Source organism: Hibiscus syriacus, unplaced genomic scaffold (assembly GCF_006381635.1).
Source record: "Hibiscus syriacus cultivar Baekdansim isolate YM2019G1 unplaced genomic scaffold, ASM638163v2 tig00110809_pilon, whole genome shotgun sequence".
NCBI lineage: Eukaryota > Viridiplantae > Streptophyta > Magnoliopsida > Malvales > Malvaceae > Hibiscus > Hibiscus syriacus.
In genome coordinates, this window is record NW_024062869.1 from 1,570,568 (window position 1) to 1,577,929 (window position 7,362).

General features: G+C 37.7%; 1 pseudogene; it reads left to right on the forward strand.

The window, feature by feature from the left end:
* Positions 1 to 565: 565 nt before the first annotated feature.
* On the forward strand, positions 566 to 6,288 carry LOC120141532 (annotated as a pseudogene).
* Positions 6,289 to 7,362: the final 1,074 nt, after the last annotated feature.

Here is a 7,362-nt window from a genome sequence, read left to right on the forward strand (position 1 = left end):
CTCTATAAGTCAAGGGACTTTTCGTCGTGGGACTGGGTACTGGAGCTCGCGATTCGAACAAATACGCCGCTGCTTTTCGTCGTTTCATTATTTTTAGTCAGGCAAGTTGCATTCATTGGTTCACTCAACACGCGTCAGACTATGATGGATTGAAATCCCAACGGTTTCTACTGGAGTTTCCTGGTTTTTTCTTCTCCCCCACGGATGATTAAATATATTTGAGAAAAATTTGAAATTATTTAATTATTTTAATAGTGTTCTAATATTACATAGAAGAGAGAGGAAAATTTTGTTTTTATTTTTAGTCCAATTTTCTTATCAGCAAAGTGTTATGTCTTTTTCAAATATTAAGCCTTTATTGGAAAGCTTAACACTTTTCTGTCCTCTTTTTGAGGCCAAAAGCCTCCCCTTCACTTATCACTCTCCGTCTTCAAGCTTGCTCACCACGCATATTTCTTGTCTTCTCCAAGTAAATTTGCTTTGACTTTTCTCTGAGTCTTCCCCTTTGATTTCTTTAACACTCTTTTTAAGTCTCATTTTTTCTTAACAGATATACACACCCACAAGTAGAATCCTTCAACTGTTCAACCAAACAATATCTTGTTCAGAGCCCAACCCCACCAAAAATGAAGCTTTTTGTTTCAGATTTTTCTTTACTCACGAGTGCCGATACCAGTTTTTATTTTCTCATGAAACCCATTTTTCTTCATGGCTTTTCTGCATTGTTACACTTGGTTTTGTTGCTTGTCTTGTTGGTCTTATGGGTAGTGAACAGACTTAAAGAGGCTGGTGGCGAAGGTTCAAAGGAGAGGTTAAGGCAAGGAAGATTTCATGGTATAAGAAAACTTCAGCTTTTTGTATGGTTGTTTCAGCTTTTAATATTGTCATGTGTTTTCTTAGTTATTTTTATTGGTATGAGAATGGTTGGTCTGTGGATAAGTTAGTAACTCTTTCTGACTATGTGCTAAAAGCACTTGCTTGGGGTGGAACGTGTGTTCATTTGCGTTGTCAATTCTCCAATTACGGTGGACGTGAAAGGTTTATGTTTTTCTTGAGACTTTGGTGGGGTTTTTACTTTTCAATTTCTTGTTATAGTCTTGTTATAGACATTGTTCTTTTCAAGAAACATGTTACTTTCCCAAACCAGTATTTAGTGTCCGATGTTTTTTCTGTTGTTACTGGTTTGTTCCTATGTATTCTGGCCTTTTTTCCTAGAAATGAGGATGAAGGTGCCCTACTTGCAGAACCGCTTTTGAATGGAGAATCTAGTGATAGCAATGGTGTTGAGTCGAATGAAAAAAAGGGGGGTGATACTGTAACTCCATATTCAAATGCTGGTATTTTCAGCCTTCTTACATTTTCTTGGATGGGACCTCTCATTGTTGCTGGCAATAAGAAAACTTTAGACCTTGAGGATGTTCCTCAGCTGGATGACAGTGACAGTGTCATGGGGGCTTTTCCGAAATTTAGAAACAGGCTCGAGGCTGCTGACAGTGAGGGGACTGGAGTTACCACACTTAAGCTGGTGAAGGCATTGTTCTTCTCAGCTTGGAAAGATATTTTTTTGACAGGTTTGTTGGTGCTTGCGAACACCGTGGCTTCATATGTTGGCCCGTATCTCATAGACACTTTCGTTCAGTACTTGAACGGGCAACGAGAGTTTGAAAATGAAGGGTATCTTCTGGTTACTGCTTTCTTTGTTGCAAAGCTTGTAGAGTGTGTATCTCAGAGGTGGATGTTTTTTAAGTTGCAGCAAGTTGGAATTAGGTTGAAAGCTGCGCTGATTGCAATGATCTATAACAAGGGTTTAACTCTTTCGTGCCAGTCAAAACAGAGCCAGACCAGTGGAGAGATCATCAATTATATGACTGTTGATGCGGAAAGGGTGGGTGACTTTATTTGGTACATGCATCAGCCATGGATGGTAGCTGTGCAAGTTACTCTGGCCTTGTTGATCCTGTATAAGAACCTCGGGATAGCAGCCATTGCAGCTTTTGCCGCAACGATAATTGCTATGTTGGCAAACATTCCTTTGGGGAAGTTGCAAGAGAAATTTCAGGAGAAATTGATGAAATCGAAGGATAAAAGGATGAAGGCTACATCTGAAATTTTGAGGAATATGAGAATTCTCAAGCTTCAAAGGGTGGGAAATGAAGTTTCTGTCAAAGATTACCGGGCTAAGGAATGATGAGGAAGGATGGTTAAAAAGATTTGTTTATACTAATGCTGTGACTAGCTTTCTTTTCTGGGTTGCACCCACGTTTGTTTCTGCAGCCACTTTTGGTACTTGTATATTTTTAGGCATCCCACTCGAGTCCGGGAAGATACTATCGGCACTTGCGACGTTCAGGATTCTTCAAGAGCCAATTTACAATCTTCCTGATACGATTTCAATGATAATCCAGACAAAGGTGTCTCTTGATAGAATTGCGTCCTTCTTTAAGCTTGATGACTTGCAGCCTGATGTTATGGAGAAGCTTCCGAGAGGCAGTTCTGATACAGCAATTGAGATTGTTGATGGGAATTTCTCATGGGACTTGTCTTCTTCCACTCCAACACTTAAAGACATAAATTTGAAAGTTTTCCATGGTATGAGGGTTGCTGTTTGTGGTACAGTTGGCTCTGGCAAGTCAAGTCTACTTTCCTGTATTTTGGGGGAATTACCCAAGATATCCGGAACTCTTAAGTTGTGTGGTACAAAAGCCTATGTTCCTCAGTCGCCTTGGATACAAAGTGGCAAGGTTGAAGAGAACATATTGTTCGGTAAAGATATGGAAAGGGAGAGGTATGAAAGAGTGCTTGAAGCTTGTGCCCTTAAGAAGGATCTTGAAATCCTCTCATTTGGTGATCAGACGGTTATAGGTGAGAGGGGAATCAATTTGAGTGGTGGACAGAAGCAAAGAATACAGATTGCACGTGCTCTATACCAAGATGCGGATATATATCTTTTTGATGATCCTTTTAGTGCTGTGGATGCTCACACGGGGATCTCATTTATTTAAGGTAAACTCTTATTTTCGTCCAATACTATATCATTTTTAAAAAGTTCTCTACTCTTAGTTCATGTATAAAGCTATATTTGCTGTATTTGAGGTAATATTTTCATTTTGTTCTGTTTAAGGTAAAATAAATTGATCTTTTTTCTTTCGTTGCTGAGTTGCCTGATTATATTTGATTTATCTTTGAATGGCAGGAAGTTTTACTTGGCATTTTGAATTCAAAAACGGTGATTTATGTCACTCATCAAGTTGAGTTTCTACATGCAGCTGATCTAATCCTGGTTAGCTATTTATCATTTCAGTGGTTTTAATCCCATACCTCAGATTCATGGAACAGTCTAGTTACCATGTTCAGCTTCTACTTTTCTATTAGGTGATGAAAAATGGGAGGATTACACAAGCTGGAAAGTATGATGACATTCTCGATTCAGGGGATGATTTTATGGAACTTGTGGGTGCACATAATAAAGCTTTGTCAACCATTGATACCGTCGAGGCAGGATCTGCTTCTGAAAACCGTGTCAGTGAAGCAGATGGTGCTGGAGGAAACAGTAATCGGGGAATGCAGGAAGAAGGAAAAGAAGGTAACGAGAGTGGCAAAGTAGATGATGCTGGGCCGAAAGGACAACTTGTTGAAGAAGAAGAGCGAGAAAAAGGAAAAGTTGGGTTTTCAGTCTACTGGAAGTATATTACAACAGCTTATGGAGGAGCTCTTGTACCTTTTATTGCTGTCACAAATTCTCTTTCAGATTTTCAAATTGGTAGCAATTATTGGATGGCTTGGGCATCTCCGGTGTCTTTAGATGCCAAACCTCCAGTTGGTAACGTTACACTAATAATTGTCTATATGGCTTTGGCCATTGCAAGTGCTTTTTGTGTCTTTGCCAGATCAGTCCTTCTTAGAGTAGCTGGATATAAAACAGCCACTCTCCTATTCAAAAAGATGCATTTATGCATTTTCCGTGCCCCTATGTCGTTCTTTGATTCAACACCCAGTGGAAGAATCCTAAACAGAGTAAGTATTTGGTATTTTCTTTTATGGATTTCAAGTATTTAATTCATGTTCCTTTTTTGAGGTCTGAAGGTTTCTAAAATTTTCTTTTCCCCACTCAGGCTTCTACAGACCAAAGTGACGTAGATTTGAACATTCAATTTCAGTTCGGAGCTTTTGTCTTTGCAGTTATCCAACTCCTTGGAATCATTGCTGTCATGTCTCAGGTTGCTTGGCAGATCTTTATCATTTTTATACCTGTGATCTCTACCTGCATTTGGTATCAGGTAATCTTGTTCCACTATTTTGTATGCCAAATTGTGGATATTGAATGCATGACCTCATAAACTTGCGAACATGTACCAACATATTATAGATCCCAAAGCTTGGTTTGAGAAAAATACTTGACCTTGCATGATACTGCAGATACGAATTCTCATAAACTTGTAATCTTGCAGCAATATTACATATCTTCTGCACGAGAGCTTTCACGGTTGATTGGAGTATGCAAAGCTCCAGTGATACAGAATTTTTCCGAACAATTTCAGGAGCATCAACCATCAGGAGCTTTGATCAAGAATCAAGATTCAGCAGAAGAACATGATACTGATGGATGCATATTCTCGTCCAAGTTTTCATGTTTCTGGTGCAATGGAATGGTTGTGCTTCCGCCTTGACATGTTGTCTTCTATTACTTTTGCCTTCTCTTTGTTCTTTTTGATATCTATTCCGCAGGGAATTATTGATCCAGGTAAGTGACTGCAGGTTGACATCTTAATTTTGGTTCACTGCAAAGGAGAATGACTGAATATATTTGTCTTTCGTTTTTAGCCATTGCTGGGTTAGCTGTGACGTATGGGCTCAATCTAAATATGTTGCAAGCTTGGGTAGTATGGACTATTTGCATGATGGAGAATAAAATTATATCTGTCGAGAGAATTCTTCAGTACTGTAGCATCCCCAGTGAGCCTGCCCTTGTGATAGAAACTAATCGCCCTGATCAATCTTGGCCGTTTCATGGAGAAGTTCATATTCATGATCTGCAGGTAATGCAGTTGTATGGTGTTTATGACTAATTGTAATGTATTATTATTTGAAATTGATGATGATGGTGGACGTAGGTGCGGTATGCCCCACACATGCCACTTGTCTTACGAGGCCTGACATGTACATTGCCTGGAGGGTTGAAAACCGGCATTGTAGGGAGAACAGGCAGTGGCAAAACAACTCTCATCCAAACACTTTTCCGGATTGTTGAACCTGCAGCCGGCCAGATTATAATTGATGGTGTCAATATCTCATCAATTGGACTGCATGATTTGCGGTTGAGAGTAAGCATCATTCCTCAGGATCCTACCATGTTTGAAGGAACTGTACGAAGTAATTTGGACCCTCTTGAAGAGTACACAGATGAACAGATTTGGGAGGTGAGTTCATTTCAGTTTGATCCGTATCATATCTTTTCTAATGAAACGCAATATTTTATGATTAGTATTTGAATTCTAACATCCGTCGATGCATGTGAAGGTGCTGGATAAGTGCCAACTTAGGGACGAAGTTGGAAAGAAGGAAGGCAAGCTGGAGTCTTCAGGTCTGATATTCTATAATATAACATTTTCTTCCCTTTTGAACGTCATAGAAATTGTTTAAAATTTAGTCAATTTAAGTTTTGAAAGAAATTTTATGATATTATGGCACTGCTTCTACAGTGATTGAAAATGGAGAGAATTGGAGTATGGGTCAAGGCAGCTCGTATGTCTTGGGCGTGTGCTACTCAAGAAAAGTAAGATCTTAGTACTTGATGAAGCTACGGCGTCGGTTGATACAGCTACTGATAATCTGATTCAGACAACCTTAAAGGAGCACTTCTCGGACTGTACGGTTATAACAATTGCCCACCGAATAACTTCTGTTATTGATAGCGATATGGTTCTACTCCTAAGTCAAGGTTAGTATTGCAGTAATTTATATGATTTGCTTGTAAGAAACTTTGAAGTTCATTCCAATTAAAACCTTTTTTTTTATTATTGTAGGAATTGTTGAAGAATATGATTCTCCAGCTAGATTACTGGAAGACAAGTCTTCATCATTTGCACAACTCGTAGCTGAGTACACAATGAGATCAAAATGAAGTTTGAGTAGTTCAACTGAATTAGACGATGATGAAAATGAAGTGTGGATTTTACGTTTTTATCTAGATAAGTGTTACTCTTTAGGAGGAATGCAATGCAGGATGCTTTGTAAAACACGATCTTGTTCGCTTCCTGTTTCAATAAACAGTAGTGATATGTTGTGAAAGTATTAGAGCACCGAGTCTTCTTGGTCATCAAAGACAACCTTTTATCAAATTAAATAGAGTTATATGAATCTAATAAATGCTGCAGAAGGTAATCCCAATGATGCCGTTGATTTATTTTTCCTGGTTTAACTAACCTAATGGAGTAATAGAGATTAGGGGTGCTTAATGAGTTGAGCAGCTTAAACTCGAATCGATCAAAACTCGATAAAAGCTCAACTCGGGTTGACTTTAGTCAAACTCGAGCTCGACTCAAAACCTTAACAAGTTGAGTCGAGAAAAGTCTAACTCGACTCGATAAGTTTGCGAGCAACTCGTTAATTTTTTTTATAACTTTTTAGTAGTTTACTAATTTACTAATTAATAATAAAAAGATGACAAATTACTAATCTATTAAGTTTCTAATAAATAATTAAAAATATTAAATTATTAATTAATAATTAATAATTATTATTTTGCAACACACAAATATCAAACCCTAATTATTATTTTATTTTATTTTATTGTATTTAATTTTATTTTAGTGTTTAGACTTTGAATTTGTTTCATACACGCTTGATAAATGTTTAGTTAAATTTATTAATTTATGTTTATATTAAGTTCTATATAGTATTAGTATATTTTACTTATAGTTAAAAAATAAAATTTTTTGTGAGCTTAACGAGTAATGAGGCGAATAACGAACTTAATGAGTTTAACGAGTGACGGGTTGAGCAACAAATTTTCTTAACGGGAACGAGTCGAGTAAAATTTTAACGAGCAACGAGTCGAGCAACAAATTTTCTTAATGAGCACGAGTCGAGCAAAATTTTAACGAAATTAACGAGCAACGAGTAGAGTCGAGCAACAAAATTTTGTAACGAGCACAAGTCGAGCATTGCCCAACTCGCGATCAACTAGCTGGATAAGCACCTGATGTATTTGTAGCTTTTACCAACTTTCTTTTTACTCGTTATGGTGCAAATATGCCACTCCAATCCATTATATATTTGATTAGAATCCATTTCTTACAAAGTTGATTCCAATAGACTTGTTGGAGGGCCCGTTTTTTACTGCATCCAGTAGGAATGGATGCT